We start from the raw sequence: 14300 nt of genomic DNA, 5'->3' as shown, positions 1-14300 counted from the left end.
AGCCCACGACGGCCAGACCTTCGTCATTTTATAAAAGCTAAAAGTTTTTCTGTTAGTGCCTCTAACACAGGTAAGAACGATCAGCGAGTATAGAATTTGAGTTGTGGTTACTTACGCAGGTAACAGGTAGTAAAGGTGTATAAAATGGTACATCAAATTTGTTAAAGTATAAAGGTCAAATTTTCTATATTTTCTTCGTATTAACATTAGAAATTACGTCATCCATTGCCGGACACTTAGTATAGTTGCAACCCCCTGCCAGACACCCCTAAACATTAAAAAATTATGATTGTACTTTCGTTATAGTATAAAAGCTGAACTTTAAATGTTACTTGGGGACCTATAGAAAGATGTTACCTCCATAGCCGGACAGTTTTAATGGTTTCTACATCTTGCCAGACACGTTGAAAGTCTGCTATAGGTGCGAGCGCGAGGCGACAACTGTTCACGTGAATGCGAGTGAGACAGCGCGTTTAGCCTACTGCGATCTTTTACCGCGCATCATCTGTCATTCACATGGTAAATTTTTGCAAATGGTTACTCAATTACAAGCATCGAGAATTGACGTGATCTTTGATCAGTACTTTACACCATCCATCAAAGATTACGAGCATTCCCAACGGTTTGAATCTACGCAATTAGAGTAGGTACACCATAACTGGACCTGACCAAGTTCGATCAAGTGACTTCACGAAAGAGTTGAAAAATCTAAATTTCAAAGAAGCTCTGGTTAATTTTTTTATTTTACATTGGGCTAGTGATGATGTGGTACCATTTATTGGCAACAAAATTATCCACATCAATTTCAAACAATGTCATTCTTTCATTGTTAACGATTCCAACAGTTTTCTCATGTGTTGATGAAGCGCTGTCATGCCCTGCACACGAGGAAGCCGATACTAAAGTGGTATTTCATGCATGCAGCGTTGACTATTGAGCAGAAATAGTAATCAGAAGTGTTGATACTGATATTGTTGCTATAATGCTTGGTCATATGCACCGCCTTAAAAATGATTCGGTTGTTTGGATTCTTACAGGTACTGGAAATAAATTAAAATATGTGAACCTGACGAAAATACACGCACAATTGGGACAATCAATTTGTCAAAGCTTACCTGGATTTCACGCCATCACAGGATGCGATTACAATCCTGCATTCTTCAGGAAAGGAAAATTAAAACCGTATAAAATATTAAAAAAATGTCTAGAGTACCAGGAAGCTTTCATGAACTTCGGTGACAGTGAATTAATTGAAAATAGAGTCAAACAACAAAACGTTTATAACATTATTCAGAGATTTATATGCCATGTATACAATATTGGTAATATAATTGATGTTGATGCCGCTCGACTTCAAATGTTCATCGACTCGTATACAGTGTTTGATGTAAACGAAGCTTTTGACCGAAAGAAGTTGAGAAATTTTGACGCTAGCAATTTACCACCTTGCAAAAGCGAGTTATTGCAGCAATTTCTGCGAGCTTTACATATGTACCATTTGGAACAATGCTCATATGAAAAATCCAACCATATATCAACCAGACAATAATGGTTGGGTACTGAAAAATGACAAATACCAATTTAAATGGTTTGAAGGAGATCAACTACCAATTTATGTCAGTGATTCACTCCAAATTCAATCAGGTTTGCAATTATTATGTCAAATGATTATAGGTACATAATTTTGTAGTTGATCATGACTTTCTAAATTTGGTAAATTTTTTTTCAGAAACTGATGAAGAAGACGGTATTGACGACGATCAAGCTATGGACTGGAGTAACGATGAGAATGAACATATTGACATCGACGTAATTGAAGAAAGAAATGATTGAGAATTTTTTTTTATTTTGTACTATATTTCTTACTTTGTATAAAATAGCTATGAATATAATAAAACTTTTTTTATTGGAATTGAACAATTACAATAGGCTAAACACACTGTCTCAATCGCATTCACCTGAACAGTTGTCGCCTCGCGCTCGCACCTATAGCAGACTTTCAACGTGTCTGGCAAGATGTAGAAACCATTAAAACTGTCCGGCTATGGAGGTAACATCTTTCTATAGGTCCCCAAGTAACATACATAAAGTTCAGCTTTTATACTATAACGAAAGTACAATCATAATTTTTTAATGTTTAGGGGTGTCTGGCAGGGGGTTGCAACTATACTAAGTGTCCGGCAATGGATGACGTAATTTCTAATGTTAATACGAAGAAAATATAGAAAATTTGACCTTTATACTTTAACAAATTTGATGTACCATTTTATACACCTTTACTACCTGTTACCTGCGTAAGTAACCACAACTCAAATTCTATACTCGCTGATCGTTCTTTCCTGTGTTAGAGGCACTAACAGAAAAACTTTTAGCTTTTATAAAATGACGAAGGTCTGGCCGTCGTGGGCTCTTGGGCTTATAGGATTTGTGTATTAATTGAATTGATATATCGTTATGGAAAAAAAATTGATACATTTTCACGTAGAAATCAGTGAGGTAGAAGTAATTGTGATACCACCACAAATTCTAATTTTAATTTCTTTATCGAGCAATATAGTTATTAAATGGAGTATTTTTAACGCTGTTCATATATAAGGATTGTTTTTGAATTAACCAGGGAAATCCCCAGGTCACGATTTTAGTTCAGTAACTCAAGGACCTTGGACCAGCAACCAAGCACACGACCTTGGAACAAAATCCATCATTACTCCAAACTGGAGCGGGGTGGTAGGATGTACGCCCCAGATGCAAGCGTTCCGTCATGATTGGGTATGTATATGAAAATTCTTAAAGAAGGAATTTATTTTATCATAGAAGTGGTGTCTCCTTAAATACTGGAGACAACGAGAAAACGAGGCCACTAGTTCCGCGACGGTTGAAGAGTGTATAAATTTGTTTATACTAAATTTTCGTGATGTTTGTTTAGTTGAAGACTCAGTCCGTCATTTAATTTGTGCAGAAGCAAGTTAAGTAAAGTGATGTGAGAAGTTTAACGCTTGTTGTTCGATTACGGAAAATCGACTTAAAAAATCAAGCAGTTGTAATACAGCGATGCCTTTTGTTAAGGTTTGTCATTGAATTCTGTGTTATAAAGCAAAGTGAAGTTCAGGAGCTGGTATCGCAAACCTTGTCGACCAGATTATTGTGATTATTAAGAAAAAAAAACGTTAAGTAACTTTAAGATTTCTTATTTTAATTGTCGACCACTTGAGTGCGGGGAAATATGTCCAAACAAGCTTTGTCAGCTTTTATTTCTTTCATGGATTTCTTTTATGTGATTCGGAATATATTTTTTATATTGCCAATCAATTAATTGTGTGTTTATTCGAATCCCAAGTGCGAATCGCACTGTTTTCATATCAGATTTTTCTTTTCGTGCCCAATAATAATGTTAGGTCTAGTTGTGTAGTTAATTATTTGGAATTTTCGGAAGATGATCGACCCTAGTGAGTCTTCCAAATTATTGATTTAAAGTCAACATTGAGATTTTTTACAATTACTCAAAATTTAATTAAAGGTTTTTTTATTTGAGTTAGCTGGTGTTTTGTTGTTGGTATATTGACCGCATGCCATAGCATATGGCATATTAATTGCTGCAAAAGAAATTAAAAAATCTCTATCCGTTTTCGAGTAATCTTACCTTATCAAAAACAGTTTTAAGCCTAAAGGATTCTTAATAAAACTATCTATTGCATATACCGGGTGAATATTCCAAACCGAACATAGGCAATTAATTTGGGAAACAGATTGTTTCTCTTAGAGGGTTTATAATGACACAAATCAAAAGAAGATTTTTCTCTAAAATAATCTTAAGTGCCATAAACGACTATAGAAGTAGGCATTGTAATTTAGATTATTTAATTACTTGTCCACAATTGACGGTTAAAATAATTTGTACAAATAAATGAATTTCATGCCCTATTGGGAGTTTTTTTTGACACGATTTTGATACGAATAATAATAGCTTTCCTGTTTTATTTGATTGTACGTTAGAACCTGTGCGGTAAATTCAGCTGTTTCGAATCCCACATTTATTAATAGCGTTTTAATTTGAAAACTTTAATAAATAGGTAATAACAGTACCTCAAGAATATTTGGTCAACTCTACTCATATTTCATGAGGTTATGAATTGAAGAATGACAGCACGAAAACTAAAGGACATTGTCGAGCACTTACTGCAAGCACTCTGCAGGCCAACATTGGTTAGCAAATAATAAAACTCACAGCTCCTGAACGTCGCGTCGGCCCGGTGCGGGTGGGACATGAAACATTTTACATGTAGGAATTTGGTCACATAATTAGTGTATTTACCTAACAAGTTCGGTAAGTTAATTTTCCGCATGAGCACTTTGTTTGCAGCACGACCGTAGGGAGTGCTGCATTTAGTGCGAATGCGGGAAAATTCTTTCCGAAAGAGTTAGGTACAATATTTTTTGTAACGAATTGCGTAAAAAAGGTCAAAATTAATAAAATTTTGTAAATTAGTTTTTTTTAATCATGAGTTGGTAACACAATAATATGTTTGGTTGGTAACATAGTTTTGTAACTACCCACTTTTCATCGCACTGGTCACATTTAAAACTTTCAGACCTTTGGTTAATACATATTTTGCCTTTGCAATGAGTGCTACACTGGTCACGGAATTGCATCGTTTGCACTGCATATCCTTGGAAGTCTTCAGTGTTAACAAATATGCTTTGAAAAGAGTGCTTTTATTGGTCGCGTAAGTGTACTGATCGTATTTAATATTCCCAGAAGACGTGTGAACAAATGTGATCTCAAATTTGATTTATCTTGAGTTGCGTAAATACACTCGTTACATTTATAATCCTTGGAAGCTTTGTGTGTGTTAATATGTGCTTTCTTAAGCTGCATATGCCAATAGTTGCGGAATATCACTGGTCACATTTTAAGACGTTTTAACAATAAATTTTACTTTTTCTTGAGTTCCACTTCTGAAAAATAATTTGATTGCGTTATAAGTTCTTGTTTATATTTACGTAAAACTTAGTGTACGTCTGTTTCCGATTAATCGCACTAAATACCCTCAACCAACGGTTTAATTGATTTTACAGCAGATGACAGTTATGACATGACGTTCGTTGACTTCAATAAGTACTACCAACTGAAGAATGCGCATAACCCCTTATCTCCAGCGGAAACTAAAAAACACCGCGATGCGGGAAAGTCGTTTTCCCGTGCATCGAGGATGCTTGGAAACATTATCTTTCCATTCAATGAGTACAAAATAGTTATTTGTGTACCAAGGCCGTAAAAGTGATCTTTTTTGGCCGAAGCTGTTGTTTGCGGCCGAGGCGGTAGCCGAGGCCGCAATTCAGATGAGGCCTAACAAATCACTTTTGGCCAAGGTGCACACAACATTTTTTAGGCGATCATCAAAAAAAGAATTCAAAAATTTGCTCATAAACATATTTTTTCTGAAAATCATAGTTATCTTAGACAATTAAAAACAAAGCATTTCCTGTCATATGTAATAAATTATAATTAGCATCTTTGCGTGTGTTTTGTGCGTATCAAAATGGGTGATAGCGACAGTTCAGATACCTACCCAAAATGAAATTTTGGAAGCTGCAAGCGTTGCGACCCTAAGTCATATATGATATAAGAGCAGGCGTTTGAGAGTAAAAGTACAATCGCAACTTCCTCCGCTGCACAAGATTTTAATAATGTCAAATGCAATAGGTCCTTCGTAACTGTGGCTTCCAAGACCTTATAGTTAACATGCTGTACAATTATTAGAAACCTGATTACCTACTTTGATGGTAGGTATAGGTAGCTACTTGTGTTCTCAGTTAATTGCTGGTGATTCTTCGTATAATAATGTAAGCAATAACATCTTCCTCATGTTTTGGTTCTACACTTCAAAAAGGTCTGCAAGCAGCAAAGATTGAAACGTCAAACTATAATTTTAAATGTGAACATTGTGATTATGCAAAATGGTGTGAAACATTCCTACAAGTCCGAAAATGAAAAAAACGCACGTGGATGGCCCAATCCTTGATGGGGCGAGACCAGATAGACGCTTTGTATCAAACAGATTACTGTTTCTCACACATCAGTTTCAAATAAGTACAGTTTGACAGATGTGTACAATAAAGTAAAGTTTGACAGAAGCGTACAATAAAGTGAAACTTTATGGCCGCAAAAGAGACCATAAAATCAACGTTTTTGTGATGATAGCCTAAAAAATTATATATTTGAGTGCGGTTACTGTTTACATCGAGATGAAAGTATCCTATTGTTTAATATTCCCACATTGAAAGTCATTTGTTACTTGCATAACAACCGATATATCACTAATACAGTAAGCCTTACTGATACCATTTAAGAATGTAATCCGTTTTGGTATGCTCCAATTAATTGCTGTTCTCCAGCGAACACTTCCAGCTGGGATTACGGGATGTAATCTCATTTATTTTAAACTGCGTGTTAAAACATTTATGTGTGCATGTAGGGTTTTCAGGTCATTTGAATCTCAATACCTTCTTTAAAATGCGCGTTCAGTAATCAAGTAAACAGTAATAGTGATTCTCGGAGAAGGTAATTAATTAAATTCCGAAGCTACACGCTCACACTTCGATTGGTATAAAACTAAACTGGAAGCTGAAAACTTAAGCGGAACGCTTGGCTTTCATAGTCATGATAAATTATGCTTGGTTGCCGTAACAGTAATCACCAGGAAACTAATTAAATCTAGCTTAAAACGGCACTATATAACAGCAGACACCACAAATTAAAAACGGTATCGACGTTTTAGAGAAATTACACAATAGAAACATGTAAACTGAAGAGTGTACTTTTCCCAGTTTTACATCGTGCTTATTTTAGAAAGCTCTAACAAATATCCAAGAGGAAATTTAATCCTAGTTTCACTGTTAAAAGGTTTTAATGGGAAATGCATTCAGAATATTAAGGAGACCGGTGTGGAAGCTTCTAGATTGCTTAAATAAATTTTTATTTTTATTATTGCACCTTTAAAATTCATTAAGTATGGGAATTGAAAACTGTTTTGGCAAGTACTCGGTGTATTTAGAAAGGTAAAAAATTGCGTAACATTTTGTTTAAAATGGTCGAGCTTATTAGTTTTAAATGTCACTCTGTCCCTTCTATTTTTCAAAATTCCAAAGCAACCAAAAACTGTTACACTCGATCCGCAAAACTTCATTACCTAATTGATTAAAGCGAAAAGAGTTCACCAATTACTTATTCTTAGCTTTTTCTTAGTCTTAGACCACGTCGCAAGCCTACACGCTTTATTACTTTACTTAATTATTTGATTTAATTCAAGTTGGTCCGATTCTTATACTTTTTTACGTGATTGAATTGCAAAAATAATTGATCTTTTTTCAATTTCCTATATTGCAGAATAGAGAAAGAAACTTTTTGTAGTGTCTGTAGTCACGTAGAAATTGCATTGTGAATCTCAGTTAATGAAAAACTGTTCATGTCATATACGCCAAAACTGATAATTTATTAGTCGCTGATTATGGCATTAGATCGACGGTTAGACCATTTTTTATTGCCTACCAATTTTGATATCTTGTCTGTGTGCTATTTATTGTTCATGATATACAGGGTATTTCACGTAAACCTTTACCTAAAAGTGTTCAGGCTCGCATACATACCAACATAGTTTTTCATGATCTATCGAAACAAAATATTATCATGGTGGTTTCACTTCCGGTTTTACCGGATGTGGATCGCAATTTTTTTATTTTAAATAGTATGTATTGCATTTTCGAAATCTACTTGAAAATCTACACCGTTTGATACCATATTTCAAGTTATTCAAGATTTTTTCTACTCCAACTAACTTAAAAATCTCTTGTATCTAACTTGCAAATAGCTCACAACGTAGAAGTTTATTTACGTTTTTTAGAACGGGCGGGCCTTATGATGAAGGGGCCTGTAAAGTCGGATTGTCATAATACAGGCGCGGTGGTGAGGAAGCGAAGGCGGCGGCTTGTTCCATCGACCATAATGCGCCCTTCTTTAATAGGCTGGCGAGAAACCTGTCGACTTTCGCGGATTCCGGGACAAACCTTCGATACCATGAGCAGGACTGGACAAGATGTGTTTTAAGTTCCTCGATGCCGACAGACCCCCGATTCCAGCTGTTTTGGCGAGCCTGTACTAAGTACGTTGGGCGCGATAAGGTGTCCTAAGTTTTTGATTTGTTGTCAAGCGAAGTGGCGGACGCGTTCCTTAACCCGAATGGCATCATTTTGAAGCGGTAGAGGCCGAAAGAGGAGACGAATACGGTCTTGTCGCACTCTTTTTCGCTGGTGTGCCGGTTTCTTTGGGCTCAACATGCATTGTGAGTAGAGCGTCGCACATACTCGCTCACTTCTTATATGTCGAGATATTTAAAAACGGAAGAATAGCAGAAATTTAAACAACAATATGTAGCGGAAATCTAAAATTGTTGTAGTTATTAAGACCCAGGATAACCACCTAATAAATTTATTCGCCGTATTACTATATCTTTTTTTCCCTGTGAATTTTCTCCTCTGTTGATACAATCGTATGTCTCAGTCCCTTCTTGTTAGTCCTTATTCCATACATTTTCATCTTTATGCCCTCTTTACTTCCCATCCATATGCTTCTTTCGTATATTTTTTGTTTACTATTACCATATGTTCCTTTTGTGGTTGTTGTTGTTGACAACATTCCTTCACCAGTTCGCTTTCTATCCTTATCGACGACATTTTTGCTTCATTTCCTTCTATGTACTTTGGTATTCTTCCCAATATTGTCTCTCTTTATATTCCTTCCATCTCCGTCTCTCGTTTCCATACACTACCCCCCTGACAATTGCATCAATCGGGTATTCTTATTCTAAACTCATTCTTGCATTTATTTTCCCCTATTCCCCATACTGATGGTTTGATCGTCTCTTCTTTTTTCCTTAATTTCCGTATTGGTACTTTTGTTCCACTATTTATTTCCATATGGTGCCCCAGATTCTCTCACACTCTTTCCGCCGTCCACTTTCATTCTACCTCCCTCTTCTCTTCCAAAATATCGACTTCGACTTTTCAACATTTATCCCCATTCCCTTTTCCCTAGTATCTTTCCTCTCTTCCCATCATTTCTTTTATCCTTTTTCGTCTGTTACTGTATCCAACAAATATGCGTCTTCTCTAAATTCACACATATGTTTACACTTTCGGCAAACAACTGCTTATCTACCGATAACCTTTTACGAAGCGATAACGAACTTCTTATCACAAAACCGGAGATAAACTTTTCAAATATTACAACGCAATTATTGTCAGATGTTCGAAATATTTTTCAACGTAATTTCACTGATCAATAATGCAATAAAAATACAAGGTGATTATTTAAAGAAAATTAAACACACATAGCCTTCTAATTCAAAAACTACGATCGTTCAGTACAAATTAACCAGGATATTCAATCTTAAAAAAATTGAAATTCAACTGATACAGGGTGAACAATCATTACTATAGACGCTGATACGAATAAAAACGTCCGCATGACGTAGTTTACACAACAAGATCTCCCCTGTTCCTTCACATCTCTTGTGCTTTTCTTGTTACACACAGATAAAGTGCTTCTTGCAATCATCTATTTCTATTAAACTTCATGTTCTTATATCTTCCCCTACCTCTTTTACTTCCACTTTTGTGCTGTTTTTGTCTTCTCAAATCTTTGCCATCACCTTTCTCTGTCTTCTCAGATTATTCTTCCCGTCCGTCCAATATTTTTCAATAATTCTTCACACTTGCTTGCTGCTTTTACCTTGTTGTAATTTATTATCGTCTGCTCTCTGCTCTAACGTATGTGTAATAATGTCTGCATTACCCGCCCCTTTTCGTTCATTATCCATCATACTGTTTCTGTCAGTTCTAAAGCAATTCTCCATCTCTGTTACATCATTCCATATGTATTTTAAGTTGCAATTCATGATAAATTGATAACCGTGCTAACAGTTCAGAATTTAATACTGGTTTTGTTTATTGCACCATTTCAAATAAATCCCTCTTGTTGCGGTCATCGGAATCAAATAAAGTGAAAAAACTCATGTTATAAATTCCAACAGCCTTATACGTCATATATTTACCATTTCATATAAATTTAAAGCCTAAATAAAACATCAGAATGTATTTCAAACATCATGTTTACATCAAATCCCAAAGGCGTATATGAAGTTCCTCTTGTTTGTACAACATATGTATTACTCGCGGAAAGTCAAAACTGTAATAGACGTAATATTAATGAAACGAATTAAATTCATGATTATATATTGGAGTTATAATGAGCAGGGGTTTAAAGAAAATGTTTTTAACACGTTATTTTTTTTATATTTGTCTGTTGCGGCTATCGATTTCCACCTAACTGGTCATCTTCAGTTATAATGTTGTAGAATATGTAATTTTATGGCACTAAAACGGCCGATCCTTAAGAACTTATTTTAAATTTACCACGTAATGAATCGGCGGCGAGCTGTGACTTCTTTTGCAACTAACAAAATACCGCAGCCGTTAATTAATTGTATATCTGTATAGTTGTTTTTAATTTAGTTCTTAAAACAATTTATCAAGTTCTAAAAGTAAGAACGATTCGCATTACTGCACAGTGCGCTGTTGCAAAAGCTTCACCGTCTTTTCATCCTGGAATTTCTCTTCGGTTGTAATTTACATCATTTAATGAGTAATACCAGTTGTTATACTACAATAGTAGATTATTTTCTTTTCATTGTCTACACTTCCTATTATCATTGTATATATTTCCTATATAAGGTAATATATACAATGCTATTATCGATGCCGGTACCTATATGCATACCCAAGGTTCGAGGGATGATTCTTCGTGAATAGATTTGCCGAAATAGATCTTTGGGTGTGTAAATAACTATTCCCGATGAGTAGTGCATTTCACGTATTTGTATATTTTGGTTTGTCCGTGTCGCCGCATGTGTGGCCGTTTCCGTTTGGGCCATCAAATTTGATCGAGTGTTAATTAAAAGTAATGATGGTTTACTATTCATAGGAGTGAATGTAGGGACAATTATTGGATTTTAAACTATGATCGAAAGTGATTAAATGAAAATGATTCTTTGAATTAATCTTTTAAAATTGCTCATCGATATTTAACATCCAATTGGCATACCTACAATAAATTAGCGTACAAAGGTGAAATTCATTAAGTATTTACGCAGGGACCACGTAAATAAAGTTTTGCCGGAAGGCATGAGGTGCAATCTAAGCTACCTAACTTTAATTTAAATCACTGAAAAATTAATGACGTCACAATTTTTTTTCCCAATACGTCACTTTTGTATAAAAGATACCTAAGTATCCGTAGGAATTATAAATCGGCAAAAATCATGCCACCACTAATAAATAAATAAACAGAACCTTCGGGAACCTAATTAGTGATGCACCCTTCAAAGTAGTAGCCTAATGCGAATTCGAGCAACCTCAATTAATGAAACTGGTTGAACAATTAAGGTGTATTCGATGTAAACGCTCGACAGTTCGACTTACCTACAAAGCCGCAAGCAAGACGTCTTTCATTTCTTAACCAACCTCTTCTTCCCTCCGCCCCATCTTCCGCCACCTTTCCATTTAACTGAAATAAATTGTTAGTTGTCGTCTGTTTGAATCAATATGCCATATTGGTGTAGGTTATATTGGAAAAGTAACTGCTTTTATTAGCTGCCAAAGGAACACTTCCACGAAAAAAATTTCACTTAGGTATTTAATGTACCTACCGTAGTGGTTTCCCTTTCTGTTAGCTTTCATAATTTCAACACGATAAATTGAATGTGCACAGAAAACTAATATACGAAAAGCGCAAGAAGTTCGAAAGCAAGCCTATACGCTTACTAGTAACAAATCCTAAAAACTACTTAAAGGAGATTGTAGTAACCCTTAGGTAATATATACACTTTATTTTTACTTAGATAATTTCGTTAAACGGTAGTTGGCCGAACCCTAGTAATAGTGACCTACGCACTTCAGCGCATCTTTTCGTTTCCGACATTAATTCCATATATCCAAACGTGTTCATTGTGCAGAAATGAACGTTTAAAAGTATCCCTTTACAGAGAATTTTATATTCAAAGTGCGTATTCCGTCAGGTAACCATCTATAATGGTATATCCCGGGGCATATGCAATGTGAAAAGTGAATATTATGGAACGCTTCCTCGAGTTCCTCTATTCCTATTATACAAATGTAGATGATGGAGGTTCCTATTGCCTGACTATTGAAAGTTTAATGCACGAACTGAATGTATGTTCGGGCAACATGTTTAGCGTTTTTATAATGGGATGGGTAGAGCTAAATTGTAGATCCGTGTTAGGAATATGCATTATATAAAATGTTGGTTAATACTTACCAGATTGTGACGGGCACTCGATGTCAAGTTTTTGAAAGTCTAAGAACGCATTATGTTCTTTTTGTTAATTTGTGTACCTATAAGTGTTAATATTGCTGTGTGCAATGATATGTGGTTACTATAACACTCAACAGGCACCTACCTAGATAGCTCAAATTAGACAACGTAGTTTTCGTAGTTTTGTTTCTTTTTAAATTCTCTTTCAGAGCACCACTGGGTTCCGACACAATAAGTAAATCCTGACTTAAAACTCATATACACTTGAAAGAGTCGGTGGCCTCAGTCAAATTCAGTAACAGGGCGTTTTGAATAGGACGCACTCCGCTTGCAAACGCTCTAGCGAAAAACAATCTAAGAGAACTCAAAAAGTATTCACAGTTTTGTTAATAATAAGCCAATAAACTGGGCAGGAGAAAAATACGTGATGATGATCGGCGAAACACACACTTTAACACGAATCTGGCAGCTCAGGAACATAACTAATTCACTTTTAAAACAGCACAACTGACTCAATCACAAAAATAACTAACTTTGTGGCTGCTCGTATGGTAACACTTTTCTTGTATTACATCAATTATTTCTTCTTGATAGCAAAAACTTTTTAAACTCGAAATGTGTAGAACTTCTTGAACAATATTTAACTAACACGAGGACGATTACGTTTTTCTTATTTTTAGAATTGCATAGCCGACTGGAGTACCGGTGCCAAAATTAGCGTCCCAGACAATTACCAATAAACTGCAAGACATAACTAACATAATTGCAGATCAGTTCTATAAAGTCAGTAGCTCGTCAAACTATTCCAACACCTTTCTAGATACCAAACCTGAAAAAGAAGCAGTATTAATTGACTTTAACACAGATGATATACAGAACTGTAACGTACCTTTTACTGTAGAAGAATTGGAGGCAGCAATCCGTAACACCAAGTCATGTTCACCGGGAGAAGACGCTATCCATAACCAGATGCTTCGCCACTGTAGTTCTGAAATGAAAAATACCATCTTAAGATTCTTCAACAACTGCTGGAATGATTCTACCTCCCCCTCAGAATGGAAGCAAGCCATCGTAATTCCTATACCGAAACCAGGAAAAGATCCGTTGCAGGCACAAAGTTATCGCCCAATTAGTTTGACATCTTGCTTGGGAAAACTGCTAGAAAAAATGGTTAATGTGCGGCTACAAACATTTCTCGAAAGCAATAACGTATACGTGCCTTACCAAACTGGTTTTCGGAAAGGACGGTCAACGGTAGACCATCTGGTCAAACTGACAGACAGAATTCTGAGCATTTGACAGTGGTGAACATCTGGTTGCGGTCTTCTTCGATATAAAAGGTGCTTATGACATGACTTGGAGATATGGAATATTGCAAAATATGTATAAAAACAATCTTCGAGGGAATTTACCTAAATTTATAAAATCCTTTTTAGAGGATAGGAAGTTCTGTGTAAGAATCGGCGATATCAACTCCAAAGAGTATGTTTTAGAAAATGGTGTGCCGCAGGGGTCAACAATCAGTTGTTCCCTGTTCGGCATCGCCATAAATGAAATAGCCAAAGGTGTTGAGGAGTCAATTGATAAATGCTTATACGTAGACGATTTAATGGTTTGTTGTTCTGGTAAGACGGTTGGCATAATAACTCGAAACCTACAAACGGCAATTAACATCATTTGTCATAACGCCAATGCTGTCGGGTACGTGCTGTCGGAGGAGAAGACAAAGGTTGTTCACTTTTGTCGACTCCGTAAGCCCCACTATGGCCCCGTTTTGTTTATGAACAATCGTATAATCAGTGTTGTCCAAGAAGTCAAGTTCCTCGGACTTACCTTTGATAGGGAATTACGATGGTCAAAGCATTTGGAGAATGTTGCGGCTACATGTAGAAAATAGCTGAACATTATGAGA

This window comes from Photinus pyralis, unplaced genomic scaffold, assembly GCF_008802855.1.
Source record: "Photinus pyralis isolate 1611_PpyrPB1 unplaced genomic scaffold, Ppyr1.3 Ppyr1.4_LG1, whole genome shotgun sequence".
NCBI classification, from domain to species: domain Eukaryota; kingdom Metazoa; phylum Arthropoda; class Insecta; order Coleoptera; family Lampyridae; genus Photinus; species Photinus pyralis.
This window is presented reverse-complemented; position numbering follows the sequence as displayed.